The following is a 10,181-nucleotide window of genomic DNA, read 5'->3' as shown; positions in this document are numbered from 1 at the left end:
GTCATCATATCTTCCAGTGACACATAGAAAGTTTTTCTTCCACACTACAAGAAACTGGTCAAAAGACATCAGTTATAAACCGATGTTAAAAGTTTTTAAAAGGGATGTCTTTGCATGTGTAGAGGTCCAGAGTTTTAGATATCAGTTTTAGACTAATGTCTAAGATACCAGTATACAACAATTCTAACTTAGAAATTGATGTCTTTTTTATAATATATTAATTTTAACACATGATCACGATTTCAATAATAGTTTATCGTTTAATTTCTTTCAATTTAAGCATGTCACACACAAAGAAAAAAAAGACAAAGACAACGTTTATGAAAATTAGGACGTCGTAAATAAGTACTTTTAACATCTGTTAATTTATGAAATGATGTAAATTATAATATTAGACATCATTTATGTAAACTTGTATTTACACTACGCCATAGATGGCCTAAATGAACATTTAAGTAGGGGTCTTAGATTATGTTAGTATATATGTAAAATTTTCACCCTATCACAATACCTACATTATGGGGATACTAAAGCTATAGTATTGTGTTGCCATAGGCCACTAAGGTGTTAGGTACAGGTAACCTCATATAATGTGTTGCTATAGACTAAGAATAAAAAAATTAAATTTAAACCAAAAATTAAAGTTGTATTTAAAAATATTTTATTTGGATAAAATAATTCATTAATTTTTCTTAAAAAGTAGGATTATATCAAGTAATAATATTTTATTTGAATATAAAATTCATAAATTTTATTGTGTTACTACAAATTATGAAAAAAAGTAAATTTTAATTTTAACTTTATGAAAAATAATCGGTCAAAACTAAATGATGTTAAAAACTAATTTTAATTTTTGTATCAAAACTAATAATTAAATTTTAATTTAAATCACTAAAATATATTTTTAGAAAAATAACATTGTGTAATAAGCTTGCATTTTTTAAATTAGTTAAAGTAATAAATAATTAAAATATGTGCAGTTTCAAAAATATTATAATAATAATAAAATAATAAAAGAAAAGAAAATTAATTGGGCTAGGCTGAAATTATATATGTTGGGGGGCTAAAATTTGGACAGAGGAGGGAAGTGAAATTTTTGGACCAAACAAACGGGGAAATGACCCAAATTAGGGTTCTCTCCCCCTTCCCTCACTCGTCTCGTGGTCCAAATTAGTGTTCTCTCTGCTTCTTCACTCAATGTTTCTCTCGGTCTAAATTAAGGTTGAAGCTATGTTTAGATTGAATTCGTGGGTCAATCGAGATTAAATTGGAATTCAAGGTTCAATTAAGGTTCAAGCCTTGATTTCGATTCTAACATCTATCGCTCGATCTTCATTCATTTTGATTTTGAGGTATAATCATCACTTTAATGCCGTAAATTTAGGATTTTAAAAATAATATTGATGTGTGAAGGGATAGTGATAATTTTTTAAGGATTTATGTTCTTGTTTTGATTGCCTTACTACCGTAATTAGTTGCTAGATGTTTATGTTTATTTTGGTGAATAATATGACTTAAATTTAGGATAAATGGTAGTAGTACAATGATTTTATAATTATAAATGATACCATAATACTTTTAAATTTAGGCTTAAATTTACAAGAGGTTTTTTTTAGCAAAGGAATGTAAATTTCTAGGCCAATTTGGTATTTAGATTGCTAATTTGTCTTCTCCAGAATGGTGTCTTCAAACCATATGAAACTTGATGAGTCATGTGTAAAGCTACAATATCTATTTGTTAACGATCTTAACAATCTAAATTGTTGACTTGCATATCCCTATTACTTGGTACAAATTTTGGTATATGGCAGATAACCTCTTTCTTTGACAGCTTAAAAGTATCATAGCTATCAACAACATCTTTGCTCTTGTTCTTTTTTGCATCTCTGGGTCTTATAATACAAAGTACAAAGTATGGAGATCTCCTCCCCTACCTAGTTCGTCTGTACTATGTAGATAACTACTTAAAGAAACCAAATGACCTTGTTTTTTTCAATGCCTGCTTCCATTAGATGTTAAACAAGTCACAGCTACTGATATGATGTTGCGGTGAATATCAATTTGTTAATTTTTGTAGGATCTAGACCTGCATGATATAAATAAAGTAGTAAAACTGTAATATGATTCGTATTAAAGAAAAAAGATACTACCTGTATGTTGTTTTACTTAATAGTTAATAATAAATTGATGATATTGTTCGCGGCTTGATTATTAAAGGCACGTCCAAGGAATTTATGACAATCTGAATGACAGAATGAAGCAAATGCACGGTTTAGATGTTGATCCAGTTACCGATATAGTTATTTGATGTGGTCAGACCGAGGCATTTGCCGCGACAATGTTTGCAAGTACGCTTTTTATTGTTGTACATTTATCTTTTGCTAGTGGATTTCTAGGAATTTATCTAAATTGGGTTTTGTTTTCACAGTAATTAATCCAGGTGATGAATTAATATTGTTTGATCCTTCATTTGAAACATATGATACATGTATAACTATGGCAGGAGGAGTGCCAATAAGTTTCTGGGAACCATTTGTTAGTTAATACCACCGATTTATGTGTTTTAACTTGGATGTGCATGCCCAATGGCTTTAATTGATTATTAAGATCAATATTGTAGGTATATGTTTCCCTTGAGCCGCCTTGCTAGACATTAGATGCAGAAAAACTTATGAAGTTTTTTACTGCAAGGATAAAACCTATGGTATTGAACATGTCTGCATAATCTTGTATATTTGTAATTTTTCGGTAAATTGAGGAAGGTTACAGTTGTATGAGTTTGCATAGTACTGCACAATAGAGATCATTATTGCAAGAATGAACAATATATAATCTGGAACAAATTCACTTGCTAACAAGGCTTAGTGACAGATTATTCTAACCTTAAATGCTGAATGTATATGTTGATCGCCGTTTATTTGCAAAGTCGTCTTCCTGAAAATCTTTGTTGCTACTAGATGCATGATGTTGAACCAAGGAACTACGAGAGATTTTTGTTTCTTTCTTGTAAATTTGAAAACAACGGGAGATAGCATGAGTACTCAAGAGGCATTTATTTGTTTGAAGTAATAGTATTTGTTGCTAAGAAGTATTTTCAAGGGTTTGGTCACCAAGCTTAACATATACCTGCTCCTTTGATTTTGTCTTTGGGATGATCCATAGTACCTCGAAGGCAAAAGGATGAAGAAGGAAAAGAAGCACAAGCAGCAACTGGGTAAGCCTAGGAGCAGGGAGACAACTCCATCTCTAGCAGCACTCTGTGATACTCTGTGATACTAGAGAACTTGTTGGTACTAGATGTCTATTACCAAACTTGATTCATTATATTGTAATAATTCATGTGTTCATATTTATTGATTTAAATTGAGATATTAGTGTAATTATTTTTGGAGTATCTCAATTTATTTTTAGATTTAAACATTTGACTATATATGATTATATTTATAAAAATAAAAGGAAAAACGAACAAAACAAATTATTGAATATGAATTTTTAAGAATTATTTATGTGGGCCCCATTGTGGGGCCCAAATTTATGAAAGAAATTCTAAGATCTGTTGCAACACATTACGTATGTATGTTAGTATAGAGACCAAAGTACGTTGCTATTTAGATCTATTGTAACAGGATTTGCTGTGTTGCAATAGAGTAGTTTCTATGTTGCTATAGATACCTATACTAACTAGCTACAGGTCAACATAGCTTTGATGTTGTCTTAGCCCTTTTTGGGCCTTTAGAAACATTTTTTTGTGTCTATAGCAACACAGTTAGGGTGTTGCTTAAAGCAATCTATGGCTTAGTGTTAAGATAACATTTGAACTGTTGTTAAACATGTAATGTAAAATCGGTAATCTTAAACTAAATTGATGTTTTGTTTATAAGAGACATTTGTTTCTATATAATAAGTTGATGTCAAACCTCCATAGGATATCAGTTATTTGTTAGGTTTGATTGGTATATGAATCCTTTCTTGCATACATATAAACCAAAACAATATCACAATAGCCAATTCTATTTTCATCAACATCTAATACCACCAGTTTTTTAAGATCCAAACATCCAATATATTAGCACCATTTTACATCCAAACATCCACCGAAATTAAAACATCTACATTATGGCCATAATTACACATAATTAGCTTTTACCAATATACAAACATCTACATTACAAACTTTAAGTCCGAAATTACTACAAATGCTCCAACTTTATAATTGACTTTTACTTTGGCTGCAACACATGTTATACACGGAACATGTGTTAAGTTTTACTTAGTATAGATAATTATTGCCCCTTACGTATTTCAAAGGCTGCAACTATTGTCAACATTGAGATACCCGGAGGGCCAGGAGAATTTTATGCTTTCTCATATATATTTCAAAGGAAAGCAAATGTGTCTCCAAGGAATTAGGTGAGTGCTTCTGAAGCAACTTTAAATAATTTATGGCTTCCAACAAAGGGTCTTCGACCTACAACAATATATTTACTTCCCAATACAATTGCTCAAGGCATGATACACAATATTCATTTTATCAAAATTTTGCAATTGAAGAGGAGTCCAGGGTGACCTGCAACAGCTTTTTTTCATGAGGATCTGGATTACCTAGTTCAACATGCGACATCCCTGCTTTTGAGACATTAACACTTGATTCCTCAGTTTTTACTTCTGCCTCCTGGAAAAACCGAAAATTAGAAAATAAATTGAACATAGAGGAAAGAAAACTAATAAGTTACGTGAAACATTTGAAATACTTTCTTAGCTCGCGCTTCTGTCATTCTCTGTCTTTGCCTCGTCTTCTTCAGCAGCAGATTTTAGAGGGGCATCATACAGATTTATATAGCATCTGCAGCTTAACTTAATTAATAAACATGTAAAACTAGGAATGCAATTGTGATTGATCAGCGGACTTTCTTGATTAGTATGATCAGCTTGCAGCATGCATTTTACACAGTAACTATTTGCAGCATTCCTTTTACACAGTAGCTATTTGCCTCTTAAACTAGCTATTTAACATCAAGCACACTCCAGTCTTGTAAATCATTTACACCCTGTTCAAATGGTACTTAAGTACCATGATCCGCATGATTAAGCATTTATTAAAATGTTAATAAATAATACTAATTACAAACAATAAGGAAGTAGAATTTTATTTAGACTTTGAAGCAGAGGCATTTTTTTAAAAGCCTTAATAGATTAAAGAGCAATACATAGCCTTTACATAGAGATTACTAGCTTGGTGTCTTACAATTGATCTGAGACTTTGTTGGCGCTCATTTATTGTCATCTGCCTCATCTTACTGTTACTTCTCAATCTAAACATTCTTTTTACCATATTAACAAAACATGGCATTTTAGAATTAATTAATTTCCTTTTGGAACAAAAGAGGACAATGATCAGAAACAGAAAATCCAAAATCTGATTCCATCCATAATGACTAAGTAATCTTACAACAAAATGATGCCAAACTTATAAGATAGAAAATTGTTATTACAAAATAGGCTTACACTGCCAAACTTTTACTAGTGAACTCTTTAATTTCATAGAAAGAACATAGAGTTCAGACCTTAACAGAAGAAACCAACACCCAAACTCAATAAACTCCCAGATTTATAGAGAAAAACAAGAAAGTTTGTACAAAAATTTGAGGAAACATTAACCCAACCTTATTAATTAAAGATGGGTTCAACTAATGGTAGAAAGAAAATCAAGAAATTGAAGACGTGTTGAACTAAATATGCTTCATTTATACTTAATTGAAATTAGGGTTTATATATAAGTTCTTAGAATGGGGTTCTGTTGTGAAATTGTAGGTAAATACGGGGTTGAACCTTGAAGAGGGAGAGGGAGAGGGGGAGGGAGATAGAGATATAGAGAGAGAGAGACTGGGGAGGGTGAAGTGAGGTGAGGGAAGAAGAAAGGGGGATACATACAATTGTTCTCTCGCTATTTTTTTGTTTATTTTTAAATTTGAGATTAGACAATATTTATGTTTTAAACCGATGTCTATAAATCCTTTAACATTATTTAAAAATCAAATGATGTTAAAAAACCTGTTAATATCGGTGGTTTTTCAAACCGTTGTTAAAAGGGTGATGTCTTTTACTCTGTTTCTTGTAGTGCCATCAGGATTCATGCTTATATGCCTCTGAGTAAGAACATTTTCAATGACAGCTCCTTATTTTTTCATGTTGACTTCTTGCCCTCTGAAATTTATGTATGTAGGAACATATGATCCAAATAATATTGACCATCATCCAGTATCCTTCTTCTGTTATTAACAAGAATCATGTTTGACCATAACCTTGAAGTTTCATCTTCAACTCTTAGCAAATAGTGAATGTATTTCAATTCCTTTGTACACATGATCATCAGTTCATCAAGTGAAAGAACTTGAATTTGATCATTTTGTAATAAGAGTAAGATCTTCTGTTTAGATTCAGATCCATTATGTTTGTCAAGTATAATCTTCACAGCTTCAAATTTATTTAGATGATCAGCAGTTACTTTCGCACCCAGACTATCAACAAGTGTGAAGTTCAAAACTTTAAGTTGACAAGTTTAGCTTCATGATGTCATATTCCGGCTCTTGTGAATGGTTCAATCAACTTGAGATTCGTGGTTTGTACTAATCAAGACTTCTTATCTCCCATGGTATTAGAACCAAGTAAACCATCCATACTTATTCCTCTAGGAGTAAAGCTCAATTTATCATTAAAAATGAGATCAACATTTTTTCTCCATTTGTATTTATTCTTGATCTTTAGAAATACTTGAGCTTTCCTTTTCTACTCTTTCATGTAACACCTTCATATTTGTACTCCTCCAGCTATTCCTCTCACATCTTTTAAGCATATTCTTGTATACTTGATCTGCTTTGTCCACATCAATTCTGATTTTTCCTTCATGTGCTCTTTCTTCTCTGTCAAAAACCATTTCTTCTTTCTTGAAGTTTTCAGCATTGACAGCTTCTACATAAGCAGAGAGAATCTGTAAATCTATCCGAAATGAAACTTCTTCTTCTTCAGTTTTCACAAATCGAGAATTATTATCACTCAATCAATGTCAGCAAAAGAATCAGAACTTGTAATTTTGTCATCAGGAATTGAACTAGGAATAACAAGAAAAGCTTTTGTATTAGATCCATGTGATCTATACTTAGAGACTTGAGTTGACTGTGTCTTTTGATTTTGAATTCTAGTTCCAGTTTGAACTTTCACTGCATCAGAGGTTTCCTTCTCTTGTTTGTCACCATCGTCATCAGAATTGGTATTTCTCCTCAAAATTGATTCAGGTTGACATTTTTTCTTTGATAATTTCTCCCCCTTTTTGGCATCTAAACTTTGTAAAAGAGAGAGAATAGCATCCAACTTTGAATTTGTAGCATTTTGACCAGCTTCCAAAACTGTCAGCTTCTCAGACATGTGATCTTCTTTTGCTTCCAGGCTAAACACTCTCTTTATCAAACCACAGTGTTTATTTGTACCTTTAATAATCACAGAAAGATCAGCAATCTCTTATCTAAGATCAACATTATCTTGCTTGAGGGCAGAGACAGAAGAACGCATTCATTTGACTAACACTATAGTGGATTTGATAGATGCTCTCATATCAGAATTTGAAACTAATTGGACAGCATGATCAGCTAAAGTCTGAGCGGATTCAACAGAGATTTTCTCACTAGGTAATCTCCCAGAATGATTCCATTCATGAGCCCTATGAGGATGAAGAGTAGGAGCATGAACAAATGATGAACCAAAATTAGACAATCTAGATGCGTCAATACAAGCTTTCAGAGCAGCAGTATCAAGATTAGCATCATCAGAATCATCATGATCACCAAAAGATTTCTCAGGAATATCAGAATAAGAATTAGGAACTATGCCTTTGAGCTTTAAATCAGGATTTGACTTAGAAGGCTTAGTTACATATGTAAATCGTGTAAGAAAAGAACCATGAGTACCTAAATCTCTCTGTTCTTTTAAACTAATCTCATCACTTCTCTCACATATATTACTTTCAATAGTAATATTTTGCTCACTATTTTCACTCTTTTCTACCTCTCCTTTTGCCAGTTCAAGAGACTACATCTCAATAATTCTGTTTTTCTCTAAATCTTTTCTGACAAACTCACTGGAAAGGCTCAACTCTCCAGAAAAAGAACAAATAAGAGATGGAAAAGAAGAGTGGTCTGGATTCATATAAATAGAGGTAGTCCTATCAATAGGTCTATTCATAATCATTCTCTCAGATAAGATAGAGTGTAAAAGATTTATACCTTGAGCAGTAGAAACCATTGGTATGGCCGTGAGTGGGTGTGCCAAGATGGCTTCGGTCTTATCTTGAGAAGTGATCAGTACATCTGGATTTGTAGAATCAGGAACATCTTCGTCAGGAATTGTCCTTGTGTCAAGAATTGGCTGGTTGTTAGGAATTGATCCCATATTAGGATTTGATACTAAGTCTGCAATAGTACTTTGAACTGTTGGTTCTTGTGTGACTTGAGGTGTAGAAGCTTCTTCAATCCTTTGAACTGGAGGTTCTTGTGTGCTTCCCTCAAAGATAGGGTCGTTGATAACAACATCCAATCCAACAATGTCCTTTTATTAGCTTCCATGTCTTGTACTTTCTTCAGAATATCATTAGCCACATAAATATTACTTTCTTGAGCAATGTCAGGAATAGTCAAATGTGATATTATGATTGCACCTACACTTTGAGCAGGTGGTTCTTGTGTAGCTGGGGCATTAACAGGTGCATCTGCACTTTGAGAAGATGGTTCTTGTGTATTGTAACCCTTCTGTGGTGATTGAAGTTTGGTATTTTAAGTTTGAAAAACCGTGGAAGTCTGTGATTTTCTCTTGATAGACTTCTGCAGACAAACTTCCATATCAATTTCAACTATCTTGGCTGCTTGAGATTTAGTAATTGTCTTATCAGGAATTATCACTGTCTTGTCAAGAATTGCTTGAGACCTGTCAGGATTTAACAGTGACTTTTCAGAATGTGTAGATGCCTGATCCAGAGCAATAACAACCAACACTTTAAGACCATCTGATTTATTTTGAACCTTTTCTACTGCATTCATCGGTCTCCTTTTCTTAGGCTTAGCAGCTGTAATAGAGCTTTGGTCTTGTTCTGCATTAGCACCAGTAATCTTCACTAGTCTAACAGGCATCTTGAATACAATTGGACCATCACTGTCACTCTCAGTGTCTGATGGTTCATCAATCAGCTTAACACCAACTCTAATTTTCCTTTTCCTTCTGCTTACATTCTCCTTAATTTTTGTTACTGATAAAACATTTTTCTTCCTTGCTCCACCTTTTTGCTCCAAAAATTTATGTAAATATGAGACAACCTTTAGACTTTATTGTCTCTGAGACACATCAGCCTTAGCTATTGTCTTAGATTTTGCAACTGATTTCTTTTGAGAAGAATCAGAGGTGATAGAGTGTTTCGATTTAAGTGAAGAAAAATAGACACTTCGGTCAGGAATAGGGTTGGATGTGCCCTATTCCACACTGTCAGTATTTGGGAAACTATACTTGTAAGGCATTTTGTTAGACAAAAATACCCACAATTCTTGTGGTAAAACTGTTCCTCTCCTAAAAATATCTTTCTTTTTTGCTAAATCAGTCTAAGATTTAAAATTGATTTGAAAGATCCTCAGAAGTTCATTTGTTTCAAAACATTCACCGGGTAAAAGATATGTAAAAATTGATTGTGAAAACCTATTATAGCCAACACCACTTTGTTGTAATCAGAAAACATTGTGTAATATCAAATGAATCATGTCATAAACCCGTGTTCTTGATCGTCCTCTTTAAATAAAATCAGGTCTTGTCCATCACTAGCTGAGATAAATTTGCAATCCAAAATCAAGAATTTAATCATAATTTCTTCCCCTCAGCATTTGTATTGATGAATTTATTAGAAAAATAAAGAATCTCATCAGCATTGTTCAATCAGTCAGACATTGACAAATCATTAATAATGTAAACCACATGATTAGATCCATGCAAAACTCCCCATGTAACTGTACTGTTTGTTCCTGATTGAATAGATCTCCACTTCTCTCCCTCAACTTGTGCATTATCATCAGGATTTGCCTTCTTTCCTGATTTAAGATTTTTTCCCCAAGTACAACATTTTCATGATTACATTCTTCTCTCACCAAGTC

At 32.7% G+C, this 10,181-nt stretch overlaps 1 long non-coding RNA gene across 1 annotated transcript; it reads left to right on the top strand.

Moving 5' to 3' along the window:
* The first annotated feature begins 1,169 nt into the window (after positions 1–1,169).
* LOC141701194 (uncharacterized) lies at positions 1,170–3,239 on the top strand. Its single transcript, XR_012566697.1, has 3 exons — positions 1,170–1,352; positions 2,218–2,348; positions 3,163–3,239. It is a non-coding gene; the product is annotated as an uncharacterized LOC141701194 (long non-coding RNA).
* The last annotated feature ends 6,942 nt before the right edge of the window (positions 3,240–10,181 follow it).

Source organism: Apium graveolens, unplaced genomic scaffold, assembly GCF_009905375.1.
Source record: "Apium graveolens cultivar Ventura unplaced genomic scaffold, ASM990537v1 ctg3540, whole genome shotgun sequence".
Classification (NCBI taxonomy): domain Eukaryota; kingdom Viridiplantae; phylum Streptophyta; class Magnoliopsida; order Apiales; family Apiaceae; genus Apium; species Apium graveolens.
This window is presented reverse-complemented; position numbering and strand designations above follow the sequence as displayed.